Source organism: Globicephala melas, chromosome 17 (genome assembly GCF_963455315.2).
Source record: "Globicephala melas chromosome 17, mGloMel1.2, whole genome shotgun sequence".
NCBI lineage: Eukaryota > Metazoa > Chordata > Mammalia > Artiodactyla > Delphinidae > Globicephala > Globicephala melas.
Window position 1 is genome coordinate 10,288,960 of NC_083330.1, and position 16,115 is coordinate 10,305,074.

General features: G+C 41.8%; 1 long non-coding RNA gene across 2 annotated transcripts in view; it reads right to left on the reverse strand.

The window, feature by feature from the left end:
- Positions 1 to 6,893: 6,893 nt before the first annotated feature.
- LOC132593781 (uncharacterized) overlaps positions 6,894 to 16,115 on the reverse strand; it is a 105,982-nt gene continuing 96,760 nt past the window's right edge. For both annotated transcript variants that reach the window (XR_009559610.1, XR_009559611.1), the window contains exon 9: positions 6,894 to 10,029. This is a non-coding gene — a long non-coding RNA (uncharacterized lncRNA). The remainder of the gene's footprint in view (positions 10,030 to 16,115) is intronic.

The window sequence follows — 16,115 nt, forward strand, 5'->3', positions numbered from 1 at the left end:
CAAAATAAAATATCAGATTGGGGGAGGCAGAGCAGGTGTCATGAGGAGGTGAGTCTTGAAGAAACGTCTGACTTTGCATTGGTGGAGGGAAGAGGTGAGGTATCCAGGTGGGGGAAGAGCTCAAGCAAAAGCAAAAGGCAAAGAGGAAAGGCTGAGCATGGCGTTATGAGGATATCAGACTGACAGAATCGAAGTGCTCAGGAAAGAGACTGGTGGGAAACACTGTTGAAGTATATCCTCTGGGGTGAGTGATTGATTAACCTCACCTGTGGACACGGTTCCCTAAGATAAGAGAGAAATCTGAGATGACAATTACAGGAAATCTTGGGGACATGGGAAGTCATTCATGAATATGGAAAGGTTTGTCCTTATATAGATTTCTAGAAGTAACTAATTCTAGCCTAGGGCTCTTAGATGAATCAGATCCCTTTGGTCCACAGTGAGCAAAGTTTGTATGGAAATAGAGGGGTCATGGTGTGTGCACATGGTGTGCTCATGGTGTGTGCACACTGTGCTGTCATCTGAATGTGCATGTCAACACGGCCGACCCAGTTCAGTTCCTCCCCGCAATCAGCCAGAGGACTGCAGAGGGGGGTAAAACTCAAGCAGTCTCCAGGATTGAGGAACCACTTTAGGAAGAAGAGGAAGACTGAGTTACTTGACAAATTCAATACACGAGAACATTTCTGGGCTTGAATTATTTTGGCAACTCATATCAGCTACTTTTTCAGTGATGATAGTCTTTACAGCTAGAGATTCAGCTAATCATTTATAAATTGTCCCAAAGCAATAAAAACTACCTACACATAAATATTAAAACTGGAAATATTTTGTTTTAAAATATACGCCTATAATCACCACACATTCAGGCAGCAATATTCTCCTTCTGTTTATTGGCTATTCTTAAAAATTAAAACATCAGAGTGATGATAATGATAACTCTTGCCAGGGGTTGGCAGTGCAGATTTTAGCAAAAGGATTTTTCTCTCACCACCTAAGCGGCTGCTGCCATCTAGCGACCAACCCAACTGACAAACAAAGATGGGTTGAGAAAACATACTCGGAAGCGTCTGACACAATCTTTTCCTTAATATCTCTAATTAATAACACCACAGAGAAGGAAACTGCATGTGCATAATATTTATGCTGTAATTTGAAAGTTATCATAGGGAAGAAATAGAAAAAATTACTAACGTGTTTCACCGGTAACACCCTTCAAGGTAAAAGTGATCACATTGAGATTAAATAACAATTTATAAAGCAAATAAGCAAAGATTCTGGAACCATCCTTCTACCAAAGATTAAACATAGAAATAACGACAAATTGTTTAAAATGCTTGCTTCTCTGAGAATATCATATAAAATAAAGTTCTAGTGTATGTTTAAACTGAGGGAATGGAATAGAAACCCATGCCTTATCTGGAACACAAAATATTTCATCGTCATCATCAGGAACTAGAATGGTGAAAATTCCAAATTTGAAACCCCATGACTTTCTTATTTATAAAAATTTAACCCCCTTAGGCTTTACAGTGAGAACACCAGTCTTGTGTATGTAAAGATTGGTCTGAAGAAGTTTCTCTCTCCTTATCTTGCTCCTTTATATTAGTGTTAATTCCAAATCAGCACAGTCTGCCTGGCACAGTTACCACCAAGTGCTACAAAGAACGAGGGTAAAATACCAAAGGTTGCTATTTAGGCACACGTTGGGCTTCTGTGGGGAGAGAAATGCAATAATCTGAAATGGCCCTGGGAGACCCTGAGGCTTCGATGGTAGAACCATCTCCCACAAAGGGCCCACAGCTTAAGATGCCGTCTAACCTGTAGCCTATTATAAGGGAACACAAGCTTATTAACGTCCTTGGTTTTAAGTTGCTAGATTGCTTTTGTTGTTATTGTTAAGAAAGGTGCTTAGGACATGGGAGTTTATGATGAGCTTCCTTTAATATGAAAGGATTATGCTCCTACAAGTTTTCCGTACAAGAAATGCTTAGAACTGTTTCCCTGGGTGAGTCATTGCCACTTTCCTGTGCTGTTCATTTTATGAGCAATGACACGAGTAGGCCACTGAGTAATGGTTGGAGGCTCCCACAGAAAATAAGGAGCCCCCATGGCACTACCGCTCCCTTCACATCGTTTTTATAAAGATGATTCGTAGTAAAAATCACCTGCGTATTTGTTTACTTATTTAATCAGCGACTGTTACCTTAACTATTTATTAAACAATTTTCCTTAAATGTTTGTTCACTTATTTAATCAGCAATTATTTCCTTCAATATTTATCAAACAACTATTGTACTTAGGCTATTATACCCAGAAGGAGGAAATTAAAGTCTTTGTTCTCAAGGCTACCAGTGGGAGAAAACAAGAATAGCATTTACCAATAGAAGGTTAAGTAGAAGAAATATAAATAAGGATTCTAGAATTTCAGAGGCAAAAGATGTCCCAGCAAGCTAAGAATTCAGGAAAGGAGTGAGGACATTGTACAGCAGTGATATTTAACCTAGGCTTTGAAGACGGCTAAGGTTTCAGTGGAGAGAAATGAGAGTCCAGGGCATTCCATCATGGAACTGCAAATACGGAGGACTAATGAGTGGCCAGTTGACCTGAAGCATAAATAAGTCTTGGGCACTAAAGGGATATTGGGCTCTAAAGAAAAGGCTTTCTGTGGTCAATGGAGTCAATGAAATTGTGAGTAAGAAAGTGAGTTTGAGACTGCTAGAGCGGTGTTTTAGGAAAGTTAGTAAAGCCACCACGTATGTCTATCTGGCATATGAACAGGATGAAGAGCAGAGGAGAAAGCCTAGAGGTGGGGTAACCAGTAGAGAGGGTACCTTACAGCACTGAATTAGGAATGGAAAAGAGAAAACAGAGGTAAAATGGGTAGAATTTAGTAATCACTTGGGCTCGGGGAAAGAAGAAAAACAGAAGGAGAAAAGGAGAAAGGAAAACAGTTCAAATCAATTTACTTTTTAAGCCTGGGTGACTAGAATTATGTAAAATTAACAGAAAAGAGGTAGGGGAGAGAACTAGCTTGCAAGACAAATATTGTACTGAAAAACAGAGAATATAAACCCAGTTCACATTATCAAAAGTACACACTGTACTGAGACACAGAGGACCTGAGATCTGAAGGAGATCTCTGGATATCGGAGCTCCTTTCCCGGAAAGGCAGAACCCATGACACAGCATCCTTAATAGGGGCAGGGAGATGTTGGTTACCTAACTATGTCCATGGATTTGGAGCTCAGTGTATCATCAGGCCAACCATTCCATCTTTGGATACTCTATTATAACATGTTTTCTTCTAGTCAATTAAATCCCACTTTTCTGTGATCTCTTATTTGTTCACCCTAGTTATGTTTAGAACATAACAGAACATTCTTCATTACCAGATATATTCTCTATCATTTCACAACAGTTATGTCCCTCTTTTTCCCCCAAAGTAACAGTTTTCAGTTCCTTCATCTATTTCTCACGCACAGTTATTTACACATAACTTGCTGTTTTGATGATCCCTTTCCAAAAATTCTTCAGAATGTGAATTTCCCTCAGAAACACCAGATCTACAATTGAGAAAGTCCACAAGATATAGCTTATGTCTGTCTGACTGCAGAGTCCACGTTCTTAACCTACACCACAGACTTCCTTCTTGAATGGATGATTAAAGATTGAAATCTTCTCCTTAGAAAAGGCCAAAATTATGGATATGAAAAGACACTACTTAAAGCACAGCACTTGACATAAAAGGGAATTTCCGTAAGCAATACTTTATAGCCAGTTCTGATTGCAGGGCCCTGAGTTCACATACAGAGTTCAAAAAAGTCACCTTTGGGGCTTCCCTGGTGGCGCAGTGGTTGGGAGTCTGCCTGCCGGTGCAGGGGACGCGGGTTCGTGTCCCGGTCCGGGAGGATCGCACATGCCGCGGAGCGGCTGGGCCCGTGAGCCATGGCTGCTGAGCCTGCGCGTCCAGAGCTTGTGCTGCGCAACGGGAGAGGCCACAACAGTGAGAGGCCCGCGTACCGCAAAAAAAAAAAAAAAGCCACCTTTAGAGGTCATCCACAGGTATCCTGATGTCAGAGAAAGAACTCCTATTACTCAAGGTCAAGAAACTTCAGGTAGAGTTTTAGCTCTACCATTATTTAGAAGTGAAGCCTGTGAGTTTCGGTTTCGGTTTTTTCCAAAGTGAGGATAAATATACCCATGCCTCATGACCATTTTAGTATCAAAGTCAAAAGAGAAGAATGTATGACACAAAGTAAACTGAGTGTTCCACAATTTTAACAAGTTAATTGTGCAGATGAGGGAGCTGAGGCAGAGTCAATATCTTACACTAGGCTCCCCAGACTAGACGGGTCTCTGGGCATCGTTAGAAACATGGGCTCTATGCTGGATCCGGCAGAGGGTGTCTCCTCCAGTCACACTGTTGTGAGAGTGAGAATGAAATTAATCCATGCCCACCCCTGTCCTCCCATTGCCAGTCACTAAGGTCTATTGCTTCCACCCCTCCCCCAATATCCTTCTCTAATAGCCCATAATAATTGCCTTCATTCACCTCCTCAACTTCTCTTTGCTGGGCTCACTCAACCACTAAACAAATGGAGTGCCTACCAGGTACCAGGCAGTGTTAGCTGGTGAAAATGTAAAGATGAATAAGATTTGATTCCAGTTTTCCAGGAGTTCACAGTCTTTTTGAAAAGGCAATCATATACCCACCAAGTAACTATTCTCAGAAAGCCAGACAATCCATGTGTGGATGAAGATGTGGAGAAACTGGAACATTTATGCACTGTTGGTGGGACTTAAAATGGCGCAGACATGTTGGAAAATGATTAAACATAGAGCTACCACATGACCCAGCAGATTCTACTTCAAAGTGTGTACTCAAGAGAATTAAAGACATACGTCTACACAAAAACTTATACATGAATGTTTATGGCAGAAGTACTCACGATAGCCAAAAGGTGGAAACAACCCAAATGCACATCAATGGATGAACGGATGAACAAAATGGGCCACATCCATACGGTGGAATATTGTTCAGCCATTAAAAGAAAGGAAGTCCTGATACATGCTACAACTTGGCTGAATTTTGAGATTATACTAAGTGAAAGAAGTCGGTTACAAAAGTCCGTATATTATATGATCTCATTCATATGAAAGTCTAGAATAGGGAAATCAATAGAGACAGAAAGTAGATTAGTGGTTGCTTGGGGCTGGGTAGGGACAGGGGTTGAAGAGCCAGGAGGGGTTGATAATAGGAAGGGTTAATAGATAAAGGATAAAGCTTCTTTTTAAGGTGATGACAATGTTCTAAAATTGATTGTGGTGATGGTTGCACATATCTGTGAACATACTAAAAACTGGTGAAATAGTACGCTTTAAATGGGTGAATGTAAATTATATCTCAATTAAATTGTATGTAGATTATATCTCAATATAACTGTTTTTTAGAAAAGCAGAATCAATAAGTGCTGTAAAGGATTTTAACTGCCACGATAACATGGAGAGCTCATCAAGGACAGCTAGGAAGGAATTCAACCTGGGGATCAGGAAAGACTTTACAGAAAAGTGATGCTACAGCCAAGACTTGAAATATGAGTGGGTGTGTTTTGGTCCCAACTATACTAAGAATCCTCTTCCAATACATTAGCTATGCTACTCCCACAACGACCTGTTCAAAAGTAAAATCTGATCATGCAAGAGAGGGGCGCACAGGGGTTTTCTAAGGCACTGCTAATGTTCTATTTCTTTCTGTGGACATACAGTACCTGAATGCTATGTTTCTGTATATAGCGATCATATACATTCATTGGAATAGATGATACTCCACAAAGTGAAAAAAAAACTCACTGTAAAATGAAAAAATGATACACTGCAGATGTAGTGCACCACTGCACTGCAGATGATACATTGCAAGATGAAAAAAAACAAACATCTGCCTAAAATCACTCGGTAGCTACACATCATCAACATAGTGGAGATTCAACCGCTCGGTACAACCCGGCTTTGTTCAGTATTACATCCCCGGCTATTGGCATGGTGCCTGCACGTAGTAAGCCTAGAGTTTTAGGTTATCTCAGAGCCTGGGACTCTGATGTGGGTGCAGGCAGTGTATTTGGGAGGTGATCCCAGGAAGCAAGAATGAGGGAGGGGACCCTGGGAGGGAAAGCCAACAGAAGGATGGCTGCCGTAGTAAGGTTGCCACTGCAGGCAATGGGGCTTTAGTTCCCATTTAATGGCTGTTTAATATCTCAGGTTTTCCAGACAAGTAGAGCAGTATTTCTCAAGCTTTGTGGTCTCAAGACCCATCTACCCTCTTAAAAATTATGGAGAACCCCAAAGAGCTTTATGTTAATTTTGCCTATCGAAATCTACCATAGAAAAAGTTGAAACTGGAGTATATTAAAAATATATCATAAAAACACTATATAGCATAACAACATACTTAGCATAAATGACATTTTGATGAAAAATAGCTATATGGAGTGACAAATTTGGCATTGTTCTATATTTTTGCAAATGTCTTTCATGTCTGGCTTCATAGAAGACAGCTGGATTCTCCTATCTGCTTTGGCACATCAATCTGTTGAGATGTTGCTTGGGTTGAAGTGTATGAAGAAAATTCAGCCTCACACAGATGTGTAGTTGGAAAACGAAGGTGTATTTTAATAGCATTTTTAGGTGATTTGAATATTCTTTGAAACTATACCAAAACTCGTTGAAAGGCAGTTTTTTTTTTAACATCTTTATTGGAGTATAATTGCTTTACAGAGTTGTGTTACTTTCTGCTTTATAACAAAGTGAATCAGCTATATGCATACGTATATTCCCATAACCCCTCCCTCTTGCGTCTCCCTCCCACCCTCCCTATCCCACCCCTCTAAGTGGTCACAAAGCACCAAGCTGATCTCCCTGTGCTATGCGGCTGCTTCCCACTAGCTATCTGTTTTACGTTTGGTAGTGTATATATGTCCATGCCGCTCTCTCACTTCGTCCCAGCTTACCCTTCCCCCTCCTCGTGTCCTCAAGTCCATTCTCTATGCCTGTGTCTTTATCCCTGTCCAAAGGCAGTTTCTTAAAGATTGGCTGCAGTGTGGGATCAGAAACCACTTTAAACATCATGCTTTGGTCATTTGGAAAGTATTGCTTCACTGAGTTATGCAAATTTTCCAAATGTTCACAGATTTTATTATGCAATATCAAAAACTCATGTTTGTTAATACCACCGCCTATCTCATCCGAAAATTCTGTAAGTACTAAGAAGTTGTCACACCCACAGTGGTGAATTCAAGTTTTCAACAATTCTAATTTTCATCTGAAAGTTCAAATTTTACCACTGGCAATAAATACTGTGAGTCATTTTCCTTCAAGCCATAGATTTTATTTCGTTCAGTTTTTTAAGAAACTGCCTGCCAGATGTCCGAGTCTGTATAACCATCGTTTGTCGGTTATTCTTTTTTTTTTTTTTTTGAGGTACGGGGGCCTCTCACCGTCGCGGCCTCTCCCGTTGCGGAGCACAGGCTCCGGACGCGCAGGCTCAGCGGCCATGGCTCACAGGCCCAGCCACTCCGCGGCACGTGGGATCTTCCCGGACCGGGGCACGAACCCGCGTCCCCTGCATCGGCAGGCGGACTCCCAACCACTGCGCCACCAGGGAAGCCCTCGGTTAGTCTTTGAAGTAAAAATGGTGTTCCATGTACTCAAAAATTTTGGTTTAATAAAATGAATACTTTTTACTGCTTCTTTAAGGGCATTTTTAAGTAAAACTGATATTTTCTTTTTTTTTACTGACAGTGTGTGAGGTTAAAGAACACAATGGCAAATAAGAAGTACAGTTAGATACCACTCTTTTGATTCACAGAGTTATGCCCACTATTGTTTTTGTGCCATTAGTGCAAATGTCAACCCAGTAAAAAAGGTCCCGTAATATCCTGGCATTATTACGACAGTTGTTTTGGCCTCAGGGAACCCCAGAGTTTCAGGGGCCTCCAGAGATGCACAAGCCATGCTTTAGGAACTGCTGAAGTAGAGTTCTAGTATGCCATAAATCATCTGCATCCTTGAAAAGAGTTTCAAGAGTTCATTAAATTAGACATGTTCAAATAGGATCAAAAGCGTGCTCTAACACCACATAATTACCGAGCCCACCCTAGCAGTGCCTTTTCCTCAGCTCTGGCCCATTTTGCTGCACCCCAGACCTGTCAGTTGAGAGCTCTGCTTATTATCGGATGCCTGCAGTGTCCAGCAAGAGGGAGCCAAAACAACAAATGAAAACAATCAGGAAAGAGAAGCAAAAGGTCTTTTGTCATGTGAAACACACAGCTTCATTGTCAATGGGTTCAAGAACCATCGGCTGGCAGTCAAGTTCTTAAACAGCTCAGCCATTTTTAGACATCCTCAGAGAAACTAAAGAAAGGGGACTTCACCCAGGTGTGAGCTCTAATGCATTCCCATGGACCAGATTGCAATGCAGGCAGTAGGAAAGAGAATGATTCTAGGGGAGGGTAAGGTCAAAGGCCAGATTTGAACTTTCTCCTTCTAACGCTTTCCTTGGAGTGTTCTGTGTTTTAAAGAAGAAAGGTCATTCCTTTTAGCAAGGATGGAAAGAGAGGAAAATATTTGATAGCGATTCAAATGCAAAATACCCAAGGACTGCAGTTGACCAGTGCCTGGGCTGATTTTCAAGACTGAATAGGTCATATGCTTGGGAAAGCCATCTGCTGTGTGCCCTAATTTTCCTTCTGACTCATCTCTTACTGGACCATGACTGAACTGAAAGCTTCATCACTAAGGCAAGTGCTAATAATATTCAGACCTGACATATGAATAGTGCCCCACAGTTTACAAATATTATCCTAACATTTGTTAACCACCAAGCTGTACTGGGCATGTGTATATTTATTAGTTCATTTAGTAATCGTAATATTTAACTGTATTGAGCATTAACTAGGTTAGGTTTTGTGCTAAGCATTTTATACACACACACACACACACACACACACACACACGTATACATAATCTTGTTTAAATATTCCCAACAACCTTACAGGTAGGGCTATTAGTATTTCCACTTAATGGTAAGAAATCTGGTCTCAGGGAATTTAAGTAACTTATTCAACATGATGCAATTAGAAAAGGGTCCTCCTGGTTGAAGCTGAGGCTCTTCACCACTAGACTCTTCTAGGGAGAACGTGCCCCCAAAGAACAGATTACATTTGAAATGGGCAAGCCTTTGAGAGAAAAGGAAATATGTATTAAGCCACAAGCAAAGGCATTTTTTTTTCTTCATTAGCAATTCTGTTGGGTGGTTACTGTGCTAAAAACTAGGAAAAAGCATGCTTCCTCTTATCAGGCTTGGTGACAAGTTAGGTACCTGGGGAGGGGCCCTGACACCAGGTCTTATTGCTGACATGCAAATGCTGTCTCTGAAAACTACATGGTATCAAGATAATGGGTTTCTGGTCCCAGAGACTTTGTCGATGTGAAGCTAGACCCTTGGGTTTGTCACCCACTCCTTGTTGGCTCCAAATGAACGATGACAGTAGTACCTGCTGCTCCCGGGACGGCCATGGATCTTGGGTCACTGCAGTCACTCACAGATCTTCCCTTGTAGGTAATCGGGGTCCGGTTTTTCAGGCCACAGAGAGCCGCTTCACCTGGTAGAGCATGAGTGCTGGAATGACCAGTTGGCTCAGTTAGTCACAGGGCTGTGCTCATGAGCTGACGGCAGGTTTCAATCCCTGTAGGTGCCAACTGGCTTTACACAGAGAAAAGTCTGTGCCGCCGACTTCATGCTCCCTTCATCGGAGCCTTTCCTGTAGGACAGGCAGTCTTTCCTGGGCACTGGGAGCAGATCAGGGAGAAATGAAGGCAGAGGGGATCTCTGTGGAGTTGACGGTCCGGAGGGGCTTGAGGTCTTCCCTGATTTATTCAGACATTTATTATAGCTTAATTAACATTTGTTCAATAAATGAATAATTTTACTCTGTTTCCTCCTAAGGATCTTTATGGCCATGATCTCTGTTCCTGATGAGAAGAGGAAAAGGAAGAGCCTCAGAATTAAAAAGTGTCATTTTCTTCTTAGACCTTAGACAGGCTAGAAGGTAGAACAGGATCCATTTTAATGGAGTTAGCAATCAAAAGGTCAAAAAACTCTGAGATTTCTGACACAGGCTTCATATATTTTCACTCGGGGATTTCTTTGTTTCAATGAGTTATCGGTAGATAAATTCTTCTAAACGACAGGGAAGTGCTTGATAGCAATTCAAATGAAAGATAATGTAGGGTTTGGGGTAACACATTCAATTAAGCTCACCATGTGATGTAACTACTAACATTCCCAGGCTGCATCAAGAGAAATGAACTGTCCAAGTTACAGATTACAGAAAACAAGTAGCCTCCTTATTCTTTGTGCTGGTCACCAAAAGTGGCTGGAATTTACCCTGACTCCGTCTTTTATTAACTATGTGCGCTTAGGCAAGTTACCTCATTTCCGTTCAACTGTACTTTCATTATCTTTAAAATGAGGATTCATGATAACAGCTAAAAGGAAAGTTGTGATAATTAAATAAATAGTACAAGGTAAAATGTTAACCTGGAATGTAGCCGATCATAAGAGTCATAACGGCAGCTCTTATGGACATTGTTTTGCTGCAGATAACACCGCAGCTGCCTTGTACGCTCTGGTTCTTAATACATACGTTAAGGCCCTTTGGTTGCAAAGAACAAAATAAAATCTGCCTCACATACACAAACACATTTGATTTTGATTCGAAGTATACGGAGCCCTTAATAACCTGATGGGAAAACTGGAGAGTCAGACACAGCAAATGAGACGTAACAAGTAGCCTTGTGGGTCCAAGAAACATGAGAGGTTTTCACTGTCATGTCCAGACTCTTCACCGTTTTCAGTCTTCTGGTCACCTGGTCAAGACCCAAATTCCGGCTTGGATCACATTCCCAGTGTAGATCTCTCAGGGGAAAAGTAATTCCCCCCCCCAAAAAATCTCATACCATTACTTAAAGAAGGCTAACTAGCCAACAAAGCCCTAATACTTCTAATGAGATCGTTCTCTTTGAACATTTAGCTAGAATAATTTGGGTTATAACTGGCATTTACTGGTGTGAGGAATGGATTGAAACTGCACTCAAGTCCCATTTGTGATGCAGGTTTGCTGTGGATTTCAGGAGCCCAAGGAATCTGAGGCAGGTAATTACTAGAAAGTGGCCACTAGATGGCAGTCGTAAGGGTTAGGCATCATTTAAAAAGAAGTCACAGCAAAATCTCTGAAAATTTTCAGCCCTTTCACATGTTATCCAATTAGCTGCACACAATAGTTTTGTGATCCTGAAACTATTTCCCCAAGAGTTTCTATTTGAGAAAAGTGGTCTTCAGAGAAATTCACTGACTTGTCCTGTGCCCAGAGTTTAAAAATGGATTTAGTCTACTAAATCTGTGCCTTTTCTACTAAACTTACTAAATTCTTTATACTTAAAGGGTTTCAAGGACTCAAAAGTTTCCGAGCTTAGAAATTTGGAGAGAAATTTAGAATCATCTGTCTAATGACTGACCCAAAGGAGCTGATTTAGTGAAAGCTGGTGCTGTACATGTGAATCTCGCAAAGCTCCAGCAGAACGGACCTTCTTCATCCTTTCCCCAGCCCCAGTCATTTCTGCTCTTCACAGTAGAGGTAACCATCTATGTTGTATTTTTTCATTAGTGACAAATAAAGATTTCAACTGGATGATTTAAGTAGTGGTAAATATTGTGCATTACGGTTTTGTTTTGTTTTGTTTTTCCTTTTAAGAAATACGTCCTTTGGGGGATTTCCCTGGTGGCACAGTGGTTGAGAATCTGCCTGCCAATGCAGGGGACATGGGTTCGATTCCCTGATCCGGGAAGATCCCACATGCCGCGGAGCAACTAAGCCCTTGAGACACAACTACTGAGCCTGCGCTCTAGAGCCCACAAGGCACAACTGCTGAACCCATGTGCCACAACTACTGAAGCCCAAGCACCTAGAACCCGTGCTCCGTAACGAGAAGCCACCGCAATGAGAAGCCCGCACATCGCAACAAAGAGTAGCCCCCGCTCGCCGCAACTAGAGAAAGCCCGCGTGCAGCAACGAAGACCCAACGCAGCCAGAAAGGAAGGAAGGAAGGAAGAAAAGAAGGAAGGAAGAAAGATGTCCTTTCGATCTATACGTCTTAGTTACATGACCTATATTTTTTGCTCACTGGTAGTAGAATTTATGTTAACCTTTAAGAGATTTTTTTTCCTCCAAAGGGAATTTTAAAGCATTTTTTACATTTCTAATAAGAGGATCAAGAACTGTCAAAAAAAAAATTCCTCATTTTCCAGGTGAGGAAACAGTACCCCAGAGAATTTACGTAACTTATTCAAAGTCACACAGTTGATTCACAGCCAAAGCTGGACTAAAGCCGGAGTCCTACCCAGACAGGGGTCCTTTTTCGAATACTTTCTTAAGAAACTTCACTAGTAGGATAATACCTGTAGAACTGAACCAGAAAGTCCTTAGTAAATCTTTGTCTGCTGAACACACGTATACAATTTGGCTAAAAGATTCCCATCTAAGGATGACCATGACAAACAAACCAGAGCCTACCTGTGTCAGAGCATCACATTTGACTTTGCACTTCACCTCTTTTGGCTGTAGGACAGCTTCTGTAATGAAGTGTGTGTTTTGTGACTTGCCTACTAGATGTTATGCTCCCAAGTAGTGAATTAGGTAGCATATTGTGTAAGATAGCCCAGATAAATAAAAGGAACATCTATGCTGTCAAAGAGGAACGAAAACCTACACCAACCACAGAAGATCTATGGTCACCCCAGGAGCGATCGGCAATATGGTCACCATTCATTATGGAAATAGCCTTGAGCTAATGGCCCGCTCAGAGGATATTGTCCACAGTGACAAAGAGCCCCACTCCTGCTGTTCTCTCTACCCCCTCCACCCCTGTCCAACACATACAAACCCTGAGAATTACAACCCATTCACCTCGGTCGATTTTTTTCAGTTCCATGTATAATGAAACTTTTCCACATTCCTGCATGTCATTCTCCTATGTGTACTTGTTCTGCATTGAAAACATTCCTTCTAAGCTCATAACACTGTACCTTTAATCAAATACAACATTCAGCTAATCATCTGGAAAGTTTTTGTTCTTGCGTAGTAAAAGGCAACATGATGTAGTAGAAAGAACTCCTCAGGTAGACAACGTTGCTGTGAGAACTACCTTGACTACTAATCAGTAGAAAGCCTTTTGTTTGATTTAGCTGTTTTCATGTGTATGTGTGTTAGGTCCCCTAATTTTTCTGAGGTTCAATGTGCTTATTCATAAAAGTTGCGTAAATGACATCTGCCCCACATGGTATTGGTTGGGATTATTTGTTTGCAAGTAATAGAAACCATCTTAAGCTATAATAACCAAAAATTGATTGTTTATTAAGGAAAAAAGGGATGCATTTCAACCCAGGAAATAAGCAAGACCTCAGGGAGTGCTAAAACCAGAAACTGGAATTAAAAAGTGTTTCCTCATTCTCCATCTCTTGTCTCTGCATCTTCTTCAATCTTCTCTACCTCCTGGCAAACCAGCCTTCTCTGCCTCTCTGTCCATACAGCAGAAGGCAGTGCAGAAGAGTGGCTAAAAGGTGACCAGATACATGGCTGAAGGCATGTTACAAAGCTCTCTGAGAGTTGTTTGCACATGGGAGAACGGGTCTATTAATAGTTGTCTCTCTCCTTTAAAGATTAAATAAACTAATGTATATAAAGTACTTAGTAGAGCCCTAACATACAGTAAGCATTGAACAAATATATAGCTATTACTACTACAGGTCCACAAGCTCTTATCCTCAATATCCAATCCAAAAAGCTCTGAAAATCAAAAGCCTTTGTAAGTTTTTAGCAAAAGTATTTGGTGTCAAAACATAACCTGAACTGAGCTGATGCAATCATAGTCTTAATCACAGTTAGTGGGGATATGTATACGTTTTGCTACAGAAACAGTAGTGTGTTTGGTTATGGTGTGTTGCTCAGAAACCACTGAGGATATTAGGAACTGCATGGCATATGCACCAAATCTTTCTAAAATTAAAAGATTCTGAACCCTGAAATAGATCTGGCCCCAAGGGTTTTGGATAAGTGATTGGGGGCTTGTTTTACTACGACTAAAAATGTTTAATTATGGCCTGAGCCTTTGGATGGCAATGCCTGTGAGGTGTTAGAGTTAATATTTGAACCTCATTAGAAGAGCAAACTTTCTCACTGGATCTCAGTCTTAAAATGATTCTAAGTGTTTCTTCTTGGCAACTGAAAGTCATTTTATTTCTTTACCAATAGCTACAAAAGCGGTGCAGCTATCGCCAGGTATTAGTCAACGTGGGCTGCCATAACAAAATACCACAGACTGAGTGTCTTAGCCAACAGAAATCTATCTTCTCATAGGTCTGGAAGCCAGAAGTCTGATATCAGGGTGCCAGCATGGTTGGCTTCTGTGAGGACTCTTCCTGGCTTGCAGAGGGGCCGCCTTCCTGCCGTGTGCTCAGGTGACCTCTTTGTGTCCATGTGGTAGGAAAGAGAGAGAAAGCTCTCTGGTGTCTCTTCTTATAAGGACACTAATCCCATCGTGAGGGCCCACCCTCGTGGCCTCATCTAATTATCTCCCAAATTATCTCCCTAATTGTCTCCCTAATTATCTCCCAAAGGCCGCATCTCCAAATACTATCACACGGCATGTTAGGGCTTCAACACAGGAATTTAGAGGGGACACAAACATTCAGTCCATAAGAGCCAGTTATCCAAATAGCTCCAAAACAGGGTGCAGGATATTTATTCATTCACTCATTCATTTATTCAGTAAGCTTTTCATTAAAGCACCTCCTATGTCCACACATTTGTACTTGTACAAAGTTGAGGGAAGCGGATATGGTCACTTCTACCACATTCTGGTGACATCCCGTTTGCTTCCTCTTTCTCCAAGTCACTAGCAAGCACACGGAGAAAAGAAGTTGCAAAGAGTAAGTGTCAGTGTGTGGCTCCCTCCAGGGGTCTCTCTCCTGACATTTGGGCCGTGGACTCTCCAGTTTTTGTGGCTCTACTTCAGCAACGACGGGAGGACCTGCAGGATGATGCCTTACACGCCTGCCATCTGACTCACCCCTGAAAATGTGGTCTCCAAGGCCAGCTCTCTGGTGAAAGGAACCACGCAGCGTGAATCGTGGCCTGATTGTGTCTGTTTGCTGCAATGTGATGTCCTTAGCCTCCCAAGGGCTCTGCCCCAAAGCCTTCCCTACACAGCCAACTCCATTTGGCAAGCGATGCCTCTAACAAAACAATGAGCTTGGCCCCATTAATGTGCTTGCCTCAAGGTCTGGAGTGTCCCCACTTGCGCTCTGTGGTGTGCCAGGGCTTAAGTCCGCTCAAGGTAGCAGATGCAGTGGAGACCTGAACTTCCCTGTCATAAGTGAACACTGCTCCAGAGGGCTCAACGGTGAACTTGGACAATCCTTTTTCCTTTACTAGATATGATTTTCTCTATCTAGAAAGTGAGGAGCTTGGCTCAGAAGACAGTGATTTCAAACTTTGCAGTAGCAGCAGAATCACTTATACCAAAGAAAGCTTATATAGGAGCCCAACATGCTTCGTGCTCCAGTAATAATTATTACTTGCAGTTCCCTAAACACTGTCATGCCTTGTACTTTTGCACGTGCTGTTTTCTTGGCAAGGAATGTCCCTGCTTAACGTCCTTCAAACCTAACTCAGCAATCATCTGCCCTTCGAAGGCTTTCCTGACTACCCGCTGTACCCTTCTCCAAAGTGTTAATCACTCGTTTGCTCATTAATTCATTGAGAGATTTACATTTAACTTCTACCATGTTGCATCAGGTACTGTGCTAGAACACACGGCTGAACGGCAGCCTAACCTTAAAGTCTTTAAAGCCTAGCATTTAAACATTCACCATCCACTAGGGGGGATGTGCCAGTCAGGGTCCTGGTTAGAGACAGGTGGTCCAAACGGAAAACTTGAGGACTGTCTAAAGAAGGATCTACCCACAAAGGTGTGAGAAAGGGAAGATGGAGCCCCGGAGG